General features: G+C 45.4%; 1 protein-coding gene across 2 annotated transcripts in view; it reads right to left on the bottom strand.

The window, feature by feature from the left end:
• Nucleotides 1-12,858, bottom strand: part of Hopx (HOP homeobox) — a 28,323-nt gene extending 15,465 nt beyond the window's left edge. Inside the window, exon 1 of one of the 2 annotated variants that reach the window (XM_052199273.1) lies at nucleotides 12,577-12,858. The gene's annotated coding sequence lies outside the window, so the exon portion shown is untranslated. Of the gene's footprint in view, nucleotides 1-384; nucleotides 465-12,576 lie in introns of those variants that run through there. The other variant, XM_052199274.1, reaches the window with a different exon arrangement.
• Between the last annotated feature and the right edge of the window lie 2,257 nt (nucleotides 12,859-15,115).

The raw sequence follows: 15,115 nt of genomic DNA, 5'->3' as shown, positions 1-15,115 counted from the left end.
TTCATTGACAGAGTGGAGCCTCAAACCCGGAAAGCCTGACTTCTCCACTTGCACCCTTAACTACCACGTCATCTTTCCTCCGTGCTGAGTAGTGGAGTGAACAGACGACCTTTGCGGGGCAGTTGTGGAAAAGGGGTATGTGATGCCACAGGATCCCGTGCGAGGTCGTGCCCTGTCTGCCTGTGACACGTCTCTTAGTGAGCAGACACAGCTTTGACCCAGCCCATTGGATGAGCCAGGAAAATCAGCTCACACCGTCAGGTTCTCCTACCTCGCATGCTCTGCTCTCATTGGTGCAGATACAGCTGAGGGACGCCATTGGTGAAGAGCATGGCGTACGATGAGAACAAGTTGCAGCATTCTACAGAGCAGAGCGGGTCTTACCTTTGGCAAGAGCCGCTGGGTGTATTTGTTGCTGCTACGTCACAGATTTGACGTTTGTGCCGAATTGATTGTGGAAGGTCCTGAAACGTATGTTGCAGTGGTTTAGATTTTTCTATATCCTCTTCAGAAAACAGGAAGATGTTATGAAAAACTACCAGAGGGGAGGGGCAGGTGTCTGGGAATGGCTTCCGGCAGTGAGCCGATCATTAGTTGACCTTTAACGTACAATTCTTCTCACAGACACCCGAGTTCTTGTCACTGGGAGTCTGCTGCCTGCTTGGCTGTTTCAGTCTCTTTTGTGCAGCATGGGGACTGTGAAAGATCGGCAGAAACCTTTAAGCTCCTCCAAGCATGCTGGGAAGCAAGTGATGAGTTCAACCAATTTTTTTTTTTTGGAAATAAATGGGCAAAAGAGGGTGATCTGCATGTGTAAGAAGTCTGCCTTTCATAATGATGTTAGTGAATTCAGAAGTTTTCTCCAGAAAGCATATGAGCTATAGATGGACTCCCAGGCTAACTCACAACTGGAAAATAGCTAAAATTCAACTATAGCTATAACTACAACTGTCAAAGAAAATTATCCCATTAAAACACGCCAGTGGAGCCATTTACTTATTTGGAAAGCAAATGCTTTTCTAAAAGACCATTTTAATTAGAAACTGGCTTGGGGAAAAAAGGCTTTAGTTCAGATATAAATGGAATTTGCAATAAACTTCTGAAGATTTGGGGGTTTGTAGCACAATTCTGATTATGCCAGTATCTAGAATAGTCCCTGAAACATTGTCAGGTGTTTTGTGAATTCTTATGGGAATTTATTTTCCTTTTGAGAAGTATGACTCTCCTTCATACTGACACAGAAACATAACTGTTAAGGCTTTTTGTTTTTTTTCATCACCAGTGGAACAGAGGGCAGAGGAGGATGAGAGTAGACACAGGCTGCCTGGGATATGATTAATTATGCTATTAATAGGGGGTGATAATCAAAAGGCCAGCCAGGTATTGTCACATCCAGTATGGCCTTGATAGGGACAGGGCCAGCAGGCACGGGCCTCCATGAGTGTCCATGACTGCTGTGGGCATAAGACTTGTATATATAATAATGTGCATATTTTATGTTTCTCCTTCGAGGGATGTCCTCCCTGTTAGCATTAATGACTCCATGATGACCAAAGACAGTACGAGTCAGGGAAAAGAAGGCGTGGCTAATGTCTCAGCAAAATGGTAAATGCTGGGACCATCAGGACAGTCCTTAAGGTTATGGAAAAAGAACTCTAAATGCATGAGTTCAAAAACATATAATTCTCAACTATACAAAATATAGAGATATAATATGAATTATAAGGGGCTTCACAGATCTAAAGGGACAGAGGCAGCTACACTATAAACAAGATTGACAGAAAGATACAAAGACAGGTAGATGGATACAAATGCAGGCAGATTCCTGAGTTCAAGGTCAACCTGGGTCAGAGCTAATTTAGGTTCAGGTGTGGTAGAAATGGCAATTTCAGGAAGTGGTCCCACTTGGGTAGCTTACTGTTCGTGCTTAACAGAGGCAGGCAGATCTCTGAATTCTTTTGCAATATAAAAAAAAATGTGTTCTTGCTGTCTCCTAAGAATTAAGGGGCTGGAGTCATAGGATGCGGATTCAAAGGCTAATCAAAAGGGAACCTGGAGCATATACTGGATTGATGTGTACAATAAAAGACTGGGCTTATGATCTGCAAGAGATGAGCTAACCAGATAATTTTTTTTTCAGAGTAGCAAGGGAGAACTGCTTGGGAGACCTTGGTGTCTCAAACAAAGAACAGCAAGAGAACACTGTCTAGAGAAAGAGCTGTCTGGAGATCTTCAGAAAAATCAGAACAGGGAAAAGGCAGTCTGGAAAGCTGTCTCCAGCAGAACACAGGCAGCCAGCTGGGACCCATCGTTTGACTTCGAGTCGTTTGTTTTCGCTGTTCCCAGACACCCCTCCTCTCAGAACCCCTCTCCAATACTCTGCAGGAAATCTTTGTGTTTTCCTTTCCTTCTCATTCTTACCCAAGACATCCAGGAGAAAAGCTCACTGCACGATTTTGTATCACATTCTCTTAGTAAGCCACCAAGTAGCACTCTCAGATTAGGACAGTTTAGTCTCAGTGAGGGTTCATGGCCTCATGAGAAGCAGAAACTAGGGGCTTTTGATTCTGTAGCATGCATTACAGAGAGGATGGGTTTGGATTGGATACATCGTAGAGGACACATTTAAATCTACCTTACTGAATGAAAGATGAACTAGTGTGGAGTGGCAGACAGGACACGGACAGGGAGTCAGAGATCGATTCCATCTTAAACTCTCCTTCCCCAGTCCCCACAAGAGCTTGGCTGTGTCCTTTAACTTCTTTGAAACTGGTTCTCTTCACAGTAAAGCATGTCTAAAAACTCTGCTCCTTGCCTGTATGGATCTATGGTGATGAGATGCTCATGAGACAACTCAGAGCAATGTAAGATGGCACACCTTATCTCAGGATTTGAAGCATGTCTTCATCCACAAAGGCAAAGTTTGGGCTGGAGGATTCTGGGATGATCTCTATTCTAAATTCCTGGTGATCTGAGAGGTACAGTGTTTGAAAGGCCGTACAATGGTCTTCAACAATAATAGTTTACTGGTGCCAGTAATGGGAGAAAGAGGCCTAGTCTGAGGCCTACAGAGGCCTAGTCTGAGGCCTACAGAGACCTAGTCTGAGGCCTACAGAGGCCTAGTCTGAGGCCTACAGAGGCCTAGTCTGAGGCCTACAGAGACCTAGTCTGAGGCCTACAGAGGCCTAGTCTGAGGCCTACAGAGACCTAGTCTGAGGCCTACAGAGGCCTAGTCTGAGGCCTACAGAGACCTAGTCTGAGGCCTACAGAGGCCTAGTCTGAGGCCTACAGAGACCTAGTCTGAGGCCTACAGAACTCTAGTCTGAGGCCTACAGAACCCTAGTCTGAGGCCTACAGAGGCCTAGTCTGAGGCCTACAGAGCCCTAGTCTGAGGCCTACAGAGGCTTCAATTTGATGGCTACACTGTGCCAAATTCCTACTCCAAAGGACTGCTCAGTGACTCATGGAATGCCCTAATACTTGGTGGTTTTTAATATTCAGCCTGTGAAATTGAGGCAGGAATATAATGTGTCATCTAAGCTAGAACACATGTGTAAAACGGGTGCTTTTAATAAGCACAGCTATAAGATAGGCCACAGTGAACACATCCTAAGCAAACTGGGGCATCTGGCCCTCTTATTATCTGTCAGATGTGTCACTTAGGTATGGGACAGGAGCTCCTGTGGGACTTCATTGTCTCTGCTGCTTTTGGGATTAGCGTGATGCAGGTCACAGTAATGAGGAGGAAGCTCACTTTAACCCTTAAAGGCGTGTAAGGCTGAAGATTTGTGGTGAAAGGTGAGTTGGTATTCCATGGCTTCACATCTCCTGAGCGTTTGCTTCACATTTTGTAGACATTTGTCTGGGAGAGGAGAAAGGCTGGCTCAGGGCCTCTGCTTGCTGTGGGACCCAGAGCATGGTGTGCTAAAGCTTAGTAAGTGCAAAGATCCGTTACCTCAGGACAGTCAGTCCTGCCACCAAATAGAAACAAAGAACCCTGAACCTGTCATCCTAGACACTCCTACAGGCATCCGGGTGTTCAGGGAACTCCAGACCAGAGAATTAGAAAAAAGAGAGAGATTTGCAAAATTTTGTCTTTACAAATATTTGATGTTTAATGCATCAATTAGAGATTTTCATGGAACAAAATTCTCGTATTTCCTAAAGAGAACTATTAAAGCTAAAACCATTTGTATGACCAGGTCAGAAACAGAGAACAAACACATCAACCTTCTGTAGTTTGCGATGAAAAAAAAAAATGTCCCAAATACAATAAAAGGACAGCTAATGAATTTCTTTATATGTTTTGGAGGATATTACTAAATTTGGTTGCTCATTTAATTCTCAAATCGGTTTAGAAAAGTATTGATTAGCTTCACCAGATCATTGGCTTGCAAGCAGCGTGATGTATTTGTCAACTGAAAGCGCAAGGGTAATCAAAGAATGAAAGCAAAAGACAGGGGTCAGTGTGGTGATTAAAGACACACAATAAAGCTAAGTCACCCCTGGGCTGTGGAGAATGAAGCTGATGAGTCTTGTGTTCTGTCGCAGTTCAGTCACTTTTTCTCACTTTCTTTCTTTGTTTTGTTTTGTTTTGTTGGTGGTGGGTTTTTTTTTGAGATAGGGTTTCTCTGTATAGCCCTGGCTGTCCTGGGACTCACTCTGTAGACCAGGCTGGCCTTGAACTCAGAAACCCACCTGCCTCTGCCTCCCAAGTGCTGGGATTAAAGGCGTGCGCCACCACCGCCTGGCTGAGTCTCACTTTCAAATAGTAAAGTTAGAGTCTCTTTCTGAAAATGTTCTCAGTCTTATTGCTTGACCCTGGAAATGGTTGTGCGGTTTTTAATTCTGGAGATGTGGCGCCGTGATTTATTGATCTGTTCTGAGAATCCATAGACTGGTTCTACGGTATTTTTACTCAACCCCAATGATGTGGTAAGAAGCAGTGGTTAGGCCTGTGATGTTGCACACAGGGATGTAATGTTGCGCACGGGGGTGATTATCAGGCAACGGTTAGGGCTCTGCCTGTACCCCCTAGGCCATTGCCTGAAGGAAGCAAGGATGCTTCCCCAGATGGTTTGTGCATTTTAAAAAGTCCCAAAAACAAAACTGAGTTATCACTTAGTTCAAATACACTTTAATCAATTATTACTTTTTATGATCCAACTACCATCCTTATTTTATGACCACGATTAGACAACAAAGAAACCGGCACATCACTGGCACCTTGTACAATGCCAAATTATGCCAAAGTCCAACTACCCAAGCTGCCTGTTGCCAGGATACTCAGTTACATGGGACTTATTTTATCCACAGTTGAGCTGCTTTTATGAACAGGTGTTCAGCTAGTGGGACAAACAGCAGATGTAAAGCTTTAGCCCGGTCATTAACATCACCAAGAAACCAAAGAGGACAGATATACCAGCAAGTCCTGCTTGGGACAGAATGCTGACCCTAGAGTATTTCTCTAAGCTTCAGACTCGTTGCAGAAAGATGGAGCCTCAGGAAATCTGAACTTTGGGCTCCGTGACTTAGTCTCCGTGTGACTTTGGACAGCTCGCACTGGGTGTGGACCTCCAGGCCTGTATCTGCCATCTTTGCCACCCTTCCCCCAGTTGTCTCACGTCATTATTGTAGGATTCAGTGAGACATCTTTGAACCACAAACAACAAACTCTATATAAATTATAAATGCAAGGTACTGATCTAGCTTTCCCAACGGCTCAAGATGCAATGCTGAGTAACTGAATGAATCAAATTTTGAAATCATTAAATGATCTAAGTTTTTTTTTACTCGAAACTAAAGAATGACATGATTTTTTATAATACTTTTTTTTGTCTAGAAAACCTCTGCCCCATATGGAAATATGAAATGTTTCTAGAATCTGTTAGAATGACTATCTCTCAGCTTTTTATTAAAATACTAGGGAAGCCCTCAGATGTTAGAAATATTAGACCAGTTGGGCAGTGGTGGTGCACGCCTGTAATCCCAGCACTCTGGGAGGCAGAGGCAGGTGGATTTCTGAGTTGGAGGCCAGCCTGGTCTACAGAGTGAGTTCCAGGATAGCCAGGGCTATACAGAGAGACCCTGTCTCCAAAAAACAAAAAACAAATCCAAAAAACCAAAAGAAAAAAAAAGAAATATTAGATCAAAATTTATTATATCATGTTTCTGTTTCTTCTAGTGGATTCCACAGTCCATGCTGCTTTAAGGAAACATGGGAATCTAACATTCCCTTGTCTCCCAACTGCCAGAAACTAGTGCGTGAACACACAGTGGGGGACATTACAGAATCCTTTGTGGGAACTGGAGTCAGGAGAGATGGCCACGCAAGCTGTCAACACAAACTAGGTATATGCAGTTACAAATCTATATTAAGAATAGAAGCAGCGAGACAGGCAATGGTGGCACACGCCTGTAATCCCAGCACTTGGGAGGCAGAGGCAGGCAGATTTCTGAGTTCAAGGCCAGCCTGGTCTACAGAGTGAGTTCTAGGACAGCCAGGGCTACACAGAGAAATCCTGTATCGAAAAACAAACAAACAAACAAACAAACAAAGAAGAAGCAGCGGACACAGTGCTTGTGAGGAATACTGGTGTTTGGGAGGCTGAAACAGGAAGATCTTGAAACCCTGTCTCACAGCTAGAAAGAAAGAGAGAGGAGGAGGGTGGGAGGGGGAAGAAAAAAAGATAATCATCGGAAATAGGATTTTAGAAACACAGTTTTGAGTTAAAAATAAGAATACCAGGAAACAATATATAAAACCTAAGGAAAAGTTGTGTGCACATGAGTCAACAGACACCTATTTTTTATTTGTGTGTGTGTGTGTGTGTGTGTGTGTACACGGATGTTTTGCCTGCATTTATTTCTCTCTGTGTACCATGAATGGATCTGGTGCCCAAAGAGGCCCCAAGAAAGAGTTGGATCCCCTGACACCGGAGTTATAGACAGTCGTAAGCTCCTGTGTGGGTGGGTGCTAAGAATTGAACCCCAGTCCTCTGGAAGAGCAGCCTGTGCTCTTGACTGCTGAGCCACCTATCTGGCCTCTAGGTAACGGATGTCTTATGTCTTAATATAAGACCAAATTTAACAAACAACGAACAAAGACACAACAGCTGACAGACAGGCGGTCAGTCTTGAACTGCTGGCAGTGTCCAGAACTTGCCGGTGTATCTCGCTGTATCTTTGCATCGGGTACTTTAAGGCACACAAAGTAATGAGCTTTGTGCTGTGGCCCGCACCGGTCCCTAACCTTGAATTTTTTTCCTTGAAGGTCAGAGTGAGTAACTGGCCCCTGGCCCTGCCCCTTCCAGCAGCAATGAAATGGATTTCAGTCTTCTAGTCGCCAAGTTACATAGTATCAGGTCCTCTTGCAGATCTGTCCCTGAGGCTGTCTACTCATCCAGAAGCTCTCCGGATTCTGAACTCTGACCCAGATTGAGTATGCAAATGAAAGAGAGCCTCTCGCTCCCTCCCTTCCCCCCAGCATCACATAGCATCAGATTCCCGGGAGTTCTCAGCTATCCCGCAAAAGATGAAGATTGAGAGGATTACTTAATGAAGTGACAGACGCTTCCAGGATCACTTGGGGTTTTTTTTATATATAGCACATTTCACTCCCAGCCACCAGTAAACTAGGATGTTGGACAGTGCAGAGGGGACCTGGACGCTTCGGAGGGCTGCTTATGTAAATTTCCTTTGGGAGGAGCCACATGCAGGAAATGGAACTACATCAACAAGGACTACTTTATGTAAGCAGATCTGCGGTGACCTGAAGAATTCCAGGAAATTTCTATCTAGATCCAATGGCTCTCATTAGTTTCCTGCTTACTAATCTTTAAGATTAGAACTGGGGAGCTCAGCAGTTAAGAGCACTGACTGCTCTTCCAGAGGACCTGAGTTCAATTCCCAGCACCGACATAGCAGCTCACAACCATCTGTAATGGGTTCTGATGCCCTCTTCTGGTGTGTCTGAAGAGAGCGACAGTGTACTCACATACATAAAATAAATAAATAAAATTTTAAACAAACAAACAAACAAAAGATTAGAACTGACTCCTGGTTTGTCTTGGAGTTTGTTAGTTTATTTCCACCGTATGAGAACACATCCTTTCAAGTATAAAGGAACTGGCAGGGGGGTTTCATGAAAACCACTAGAGTAAAGTATTAAAAAAAAAACAAAACGTGGAAATGTATAACCCTAACTTCCCTATGTTGGAGAGCCTTCACTTGCCATGACCTAGTAATCACCAGAAACAAACAGACTAACTCAGCCCTGTGAGGAACAATCCCTTAGGCCCCCTATGTTTATTCTAAACTCTTTTTTCTTAGGGTGATGTATATAGCAGTTCTCTTTATCTCCCTGTGAGTACAACACTCCTTCAGGGAACCTGCGTGCAATGGATATAAGTGCCCCAGCACAGACACAATTAGGGTGTGGGGGTGCAGGATAGGTTCCTGAGGCTGCTTGGCTGAATGCTAAAATCTCAGGGAAATTAGTTTGCTCTCTTGAACTTCCATGGGTTTTATTCAAAGACGATCAGATAATTTATTGCCCCAGCCGGGTATTTTCAACAAGGGAAGAGGCAGTTATTTATAATCCCCCTGTAAGCCTTCGAGGTGGCCCAGCAGCATTTGCTGCCAAGTCTGACTATGTGAATTGAGTCCTCAGGACTCCTTAGGACAGGAGAGAAGCAGCTTCAACGTGTCTTCTGACCTCCACACACATGCTTTGCGTATGTAGCCCCCAACACACAATCAATACATGTTTAAGAAAGAAAAAAAAAGAATACATCTTAAAAACCCAATTAAGACTTCTAATCTTCTGGTCTTACTCCTGCCTTATTGTAGTGGAGAAAGTAGGTCCCTGTACCTCTGTGTTCTGCTCTGCCCTGTAGTCTGCCCTGTCTTCTGCTAGGGCTAGTCTGTGCTGGTGTCTGTAGGAGCCTATTCGAAGTCTCCATGAGGACAGATGCAGGAACTTTCTGGGCAACTGAAAGGGATGGGCCAGCCTACATCTGGCTGGTAAATTTCACCTGTGCCTGGGATCAAAAGCATTAGAACAGCAGACCTACCTTGGTGCTAACTCAATCCAGGGGCTGTGAGCCAGGAGACTGTGACACCTCCACCAGGACACACGTCTTCCATTTGCACAGTGGGGTTCTATCCTTACCAAGCCTGTTCTCCACCAGCATGTCCCGGATAAGCGGGCAGAAAGGTGGTCCTTCCACACTGATTTTAACTCAATGGACTGGTACTCTGTGCGTCCTGCCAGGCCACATTTCCACTGCCCTTTTCACTCAGCATTTTGGAAGTCTGAAGACTCCATCAATGTTCACATAACTTAATCCAGGTTACACAGTAGAGCCATTAAGAGTCAAAATCCAAGTGACCTTTGAAATGAGCCATTCTACATAGTATTTGGAAATGACAGTAAAGGAGATGTATTCAAAGGAAAGTCATGTAAAGAAGGAATTCTGTCACTTCTACACACAGGTTTCGCCAACTGGGTGAACTCATTGCTTGTCTAAAAACAGGAAGTAGTTCTGGTTTCAGAACAGCAGTGGTACCCAGTGTTGGCCTACCGCCCTGAGGCTCACAGCCTAGTCTTTTCTGGGAGGCTATTTTCTGGGGTTCAGTGTTGAGTTCAGCTTCACATCTGTTCAGAAAGGGCAATTTAGCAAGACCCATTCTTAGACAGTGACTTAGACTGAAAACCTGTAATCTTGGTATTCTTTCTCTCAGTTATTTAGAATTAATTCTAAGGAATAGGGATTATATATTTTTACCTGAAAGTGATTTTCCTAATTGCTAGCTTTACATTAAAGTGATAATTATATTTATACAGCATTTCAAAGCTGGCATAATGGCACAAGCCTATAATCTCAGGACTCAGGAGGCAGGGGCAGGAGGATCAGGAGTTCAAGGGCAGCCCCAGCTACATTTCAGATTTGAGGCCAGGTGGGCTACTACACAAGACCCTGACTCAAACAAACCACAAAACAACAGCAGCAGCAAAAATAAATAAGGAGAGAGGGAGAGAGAATTCAAAGAACTCCTAGATAGATTATCTTGTTAGAACGTATTTAATAACTGAGTTCATTAAGCAATTACTGTCTATTAACATCATAACTTTAATTGGTGTGCCAAAGATAGATAAACAAATCCCTGAGAGAATGAGACCTTGGAAATGGCACAGGTGGTCGAACTCTAAAACACAGGCAGCTAGCCAGGGCAGGTGCAGCAGCCAGGGCAGGTCCAGCAGCCAGGGCAGGTCCAGCAGCCAGGGCCTGTCAGTGAGGCCCTGTGGCCCCATCCCCAGCCCCACACAAGCACCTGCATCCACACAGGTGGGAGGAGGAGGGCAGGATAGTAGGAATGGCAGAAGTCGGTTTGCTCATGCTTTTACCTAGAGATGCCAGGAAACCTAATGTTTCCTGGGAGGGGGGGGGGGGCACCACTAGAGGATGGTGCAGGAGGATTGTTGTGAGTTTGAAGCCAGTCTGGGTTTCAAAACACCAAGAGGAAGGGGAAGTGAGAAATATTCATCCCTTAGACAGAGCTCATCTGCCTCTCGGTAACTGCCACACCCCAAGCCTCTTCTCCTGGCCACCTCGGACCCGTCTTACCCCACTACAGGTGTGTTCACACATAACCTCTGCTGTCTCTCCCTCCCTTCCTCTTAGACACCCTTGTAACTTGTATCTTCCCTGTTCCCAGGCCCCAAATCTTTGCTCAGAGAAACCTCTCTTGAGCAGAACATGGAACTCAACTTCAGTTTGGTGGTTGGAAAGTATCGGCTGTGGTAACGGTGTAAGCCCATCACCCTGCCTAACAAATCTGTTAGTTCCTTGATTAATGGCTTTAAGTTCCGTAAAAACAACCGCCCCCCCACATACACATATGCACGGCACAACTCTGATTTAGCATTCTTGGACTTCCGGGGGGGGGGGGTCTAGAAACTCAATTCAAAATGTGTGTTGGAAAATGAGTTCTGTTAATGGTTGTCCAATGCAGAAGCCAGCCTTGAAACCACAAGCACACCATCTGCAAAAATGGACTTGGCTTGCATATGTATATATGTATGTATTGTATATTTGTATGTGTGTATGTGTGTGTATATATGTATATGTTAATAAGTATTGGTGCACACATATGACAATAATCAAAGAAAAAGGGGCTATCAACTTGAGAATAATGGAGGGACATGGGAAGGCTCAGAGGAAGTTAGCTAAGAGGGGCTGGAGGGAAGAAAGGGAGGAAAACTGTGATAAAATTCTATTTCAAATAAAAACATTGAAACAAAATAAAAGAAAGAAGATCTTTTTTAAAAACGTGTGTTGGAGTTGAACATAAGCTTAGCACTCAAGTGAATCCTGTGCGCTCAGGTCAGCTCTGTTGACACACCCGGGCCAAGCCAAGCTACATATTGAAACAAGGTCTCAAGAAAAACCGTGTTGGGGTGGGGATAGTTGATGGGTGGGTGGTCAATACCTGGGGGGGGGTCCCAGAGGTGCCACACACTCTGAAGCTGCTTTTGTTTTGTTTATTTGAGGCAGGATCTTGCTCTGAAGCTTGGCTAGCCTTAACCTCAGGGCAATTCTCCTGCCTCAGCCTAGTAAGTGCTGAGATGGCAGGTATGAGCTATCACATAAGCCTTCATTTCATCACAGGCCTCTCTACCTAAACAGACGGGCTGGGTCATTCGTGTCAGTCACCTCCTTACTGAGCTGTGTGCATTTCTGCGACCCAATGTGTAGTCCTCTGTGAGAAGTCCTTCCTCTTCTCTCTCACCTCCCCTGTGTGTGGGTTTTTTCCTCAGTACCTGCCCTGATACCCCTGGGCTAAGACAAGCGGCAGGGAACGGTTGGCATCTCTCTTCCAGGTCTTTTTATCTAAATACGTGATACCCTGTTCCTTTTATTCAATGACTCTTCTGCCACCTAAAAATTCACCTTGAATACCTGGACAGCATTTGAATTAAAAAATCGCAAAACTCTGCTTTCTGGAAATGCCAGAGGGCAGTGTTGTCTCTTTTCTTGATCATTTTTTCATTATTGTAAATATATGGGAGAGCAAGACGTAGGAACGTGTAACACTGCAAGTTCAAAACCCAGACACCTCTCCTCAATGCAGACATCGAGTCCCCAAACACCAACACAAAATACATATTTTAAATGCTGCTGTGTTTAATTTTTGGATAGCAAGCTGAGATACAGAGCGACGGTTATTGGTATTTAAATGATGAAACAATAAACAGTTAACCGTGTGATGAAAATAGAAAGAAACAATCAGTAAAACAACTACGGACATCTCTCTGCTTCCCTGCTCCAAATTCACCACGATCTGCAAAAAGACCTGCGTTCTCGCCTCCAGAAACACTCTGACTCCACGCCGCAGAGTGGGAGGTGGGGGGGGGGGCTCAGGCAAGGAGGTAAGAATTTTTTTTTCTAATTTTCCCTTTCATCTCCACAGTTTTCCAACAGAAAAGCAAAAAAAACAAAAAACAAAAAACAGAGCTCCTTTCTAGACAAGTCCATTCTCCACATTCAAGACCAACAGTAGAAAGCTACTTACGTGGAAGACTGGGCGGGCGAGCTCTGGGCTGGGGAGCAGCTGGGGAACAGCGGATGCCGGTGCCTGTCGGCTTAAATAGCCTGCTGGCTGACGCGGCTGCGGATCGCACGTTTATTTACGCCTGGGAGTGCACGCTCAAGCAGAGACCTGAAAAACCTGCAGCGTGGGCAGGCGGGAACCACTGAAAGTCGCCTGACCTTACATCTGTCCCGGTTATTCAGGTTTGATGCTTAGGCGGTGACTTCTGAGAGTCTGGTGGAACTTTTCATTCAGCCCTTGTCCCCTTAGCCACCAAGATCTCCTGCACGGAAGGTGATGTTGACAGACTTGGGAGAGCAGCAGGCCCCTGGCTCTTTCCCCAGCTTCCTTATTTGGACTCGGGGTAGCTGTTGCCACCTCTCAAAGCTTTGGTCTACCAGGCTGAATTCACAGCTCTGCGGGCAATGCGCCAAACCTCAGCGCCTAATTGGACCAATGCCCAATTAGTGAAAAGCTTTTAGACACAGAACGTACAAACAAGGAACAGCTAAGCAAAGGGTCAGGCCGGTATGAGATAATTTAAGGCTCCCTCGCTCTTTATTTGAATTTCTGCATTTGCCCTTTGTTAATTGCATTCCTGTCTGAGGACTGAAAGATTCCCCTGCTGAAGCTCCCTTTAAAAGGCGGCCTGTGAGTGAAACTGTCCGAAGACGGAGTCAGGCAACAGTGTCCAGGGGCTCGGGCGCCCGACTGTGGATGTGGATGTAAGGACCCCACGGGTCCAGGTTTATTTTTGTTTTATTAGCTAGATAGGCCGTTGGCAGTTGCATCAATGAACCGACGAGGTCGTGATTCGGAGGGGAAGGAGGAGGCGACTCTGGGCCGCTGAGATCATCTATGGGAGTATCTGTGTATATAGCACAAAGTGGATCCTCCCCAGGTACCGGCCCTATCTGTGTGCATCACCTGCCTGCGGAAAGTAAAGCCCACTTGATTCTCCTGGGAACTGGAATCACATTGAAAGAATAGCAGAGACTGGTGCGACCACGGGCAATAATGACTACCAGCTATGTGTAGGAGACAGGAGAGACCCAGCCAGCCCGGTCCCCGGGGGAATTCCCATGCTTCCTGTCTCTTGGCTCCTTCCCTTCTAATTCTTATGACCGCATCTGGACTCTTACCATCCAGGTTTCTTTCCGACATGGTCTAGTCTTGTCGATTTCCTGACAACCAGGGCTGTAGTAATGGTCACGGTCATGGGGGCGGGGCTGGGGTGGGGTCTATAGCTCAGGAGTGGAGGGGAGAGGGGCTATAGCTCAGGAGTGGTGGTGGTGGGGCTATAGCTCAGGAGTGGAGCTCTTGCCCAGCGTGTGTAAAGGTTCCATGTTTGATCTCCAGCAGGGCAAGGGACAAACAAACAAAAACACGTCTTCCTGGGTGATGATGTCAATCTGGATCTAGACTGACTGTGCCGGGCTCTGTGTGGATCACTTCACAGAGTTCTCCTCATTAGGCAAATCCTCGAAACCACACTATGAAGTGAGTTCTTTCATTATTTAACCTGTTGACGAAGAAACAGATACGCGGAAGATTAAATGGCCTTCTCAGGGATACTATCCGCGGCCGCGATGAAATTTGAATCCAGACCTGATTTCAGAGTCTAGGTTCACATCTAGGAATGGCTGAAACTGATATTTGGAAGAGTTGCCAGGGAATCTTTCCACTTTCTCTCGTTTGCCCGCTCACCATTGGTCCTTCCGTGATCACAATGACCTTGTCTGCTTTGTCTGTCCTTATATCCTTAGCACCTGGCATTGTGCCCAGCACATAGTAGGTCCTCAATGAAATATGGGTTATTTGCACCATTTCTAAATTCTTTGGGGAACCACGCAACCCGATAGATAAGGGGTGGGCAACAGCCAAACTCCTCTTGGTCCGCGCATGCTTGCATTGTTCTCTTGATCTGACTGTACATCAGACATGGCTGAAAGCATGAAGCAGTTTTTATGAGAATTCTGAAGGCATGTGATTTCAGCATTCAATGATCCAATGATCTTTCCCAAAACCCTCGATTTTTTTTTTCTCTTTCATCTTGTGAGGCCCTTGTACCCTTAGCACCTAGCATTATACCCAGCACATAGTAGGTCCTCAAGGAAATATGGGTTATATGCTCCATTCCTTTTGGCAACAATGCAACCTGATAGATAAGGGGTGGGTGACAAGATAGATAAGACAACACCATCTTGCAGTGCTGTTGTCTCCTGCCTCATGGCAAGATGGCTACGGTAGCTCTGCACATTGTGACCGTGAAGAAAAGCCATGAGCATCCTATGTGTTCCTTTGTTGGCTTAGAGGAGAAAATTTTCCAGAGACCATGTGCAGACTTCTACTTAGGAAGCCTGATCAAATGGCTACAACTGTAACTAACTCTATCACTTGCAGGGAGGAGGCAAGCAGACAGACCCTGACTCATCTCCCACACCACCATGGAAAGGATCCCTGTTATCTAAGCACGCTGTTCTGCCCTCTTATCGCAATAAGGACTCCAGGGATCATGGCT

Source organism: Apodemus sylvaticus, chromosome 11, assembly GCF_947179515.1.
Source record: "Apodemus sylvaticus chromosome 11, mApoSyl1.1, whole genome shotgun sequence".
In the NCBI taxonomy this organism is placed as follows: domain Eukaryota; kingdom Metazoa; phylum Chordata; class Mammalia; order Rodentia; family Muridae; genus Apodemus; species Apodemus sylvaticus.
This window is presented reverse-complemented; position numbering and strand designations above follow the sequence as displayed.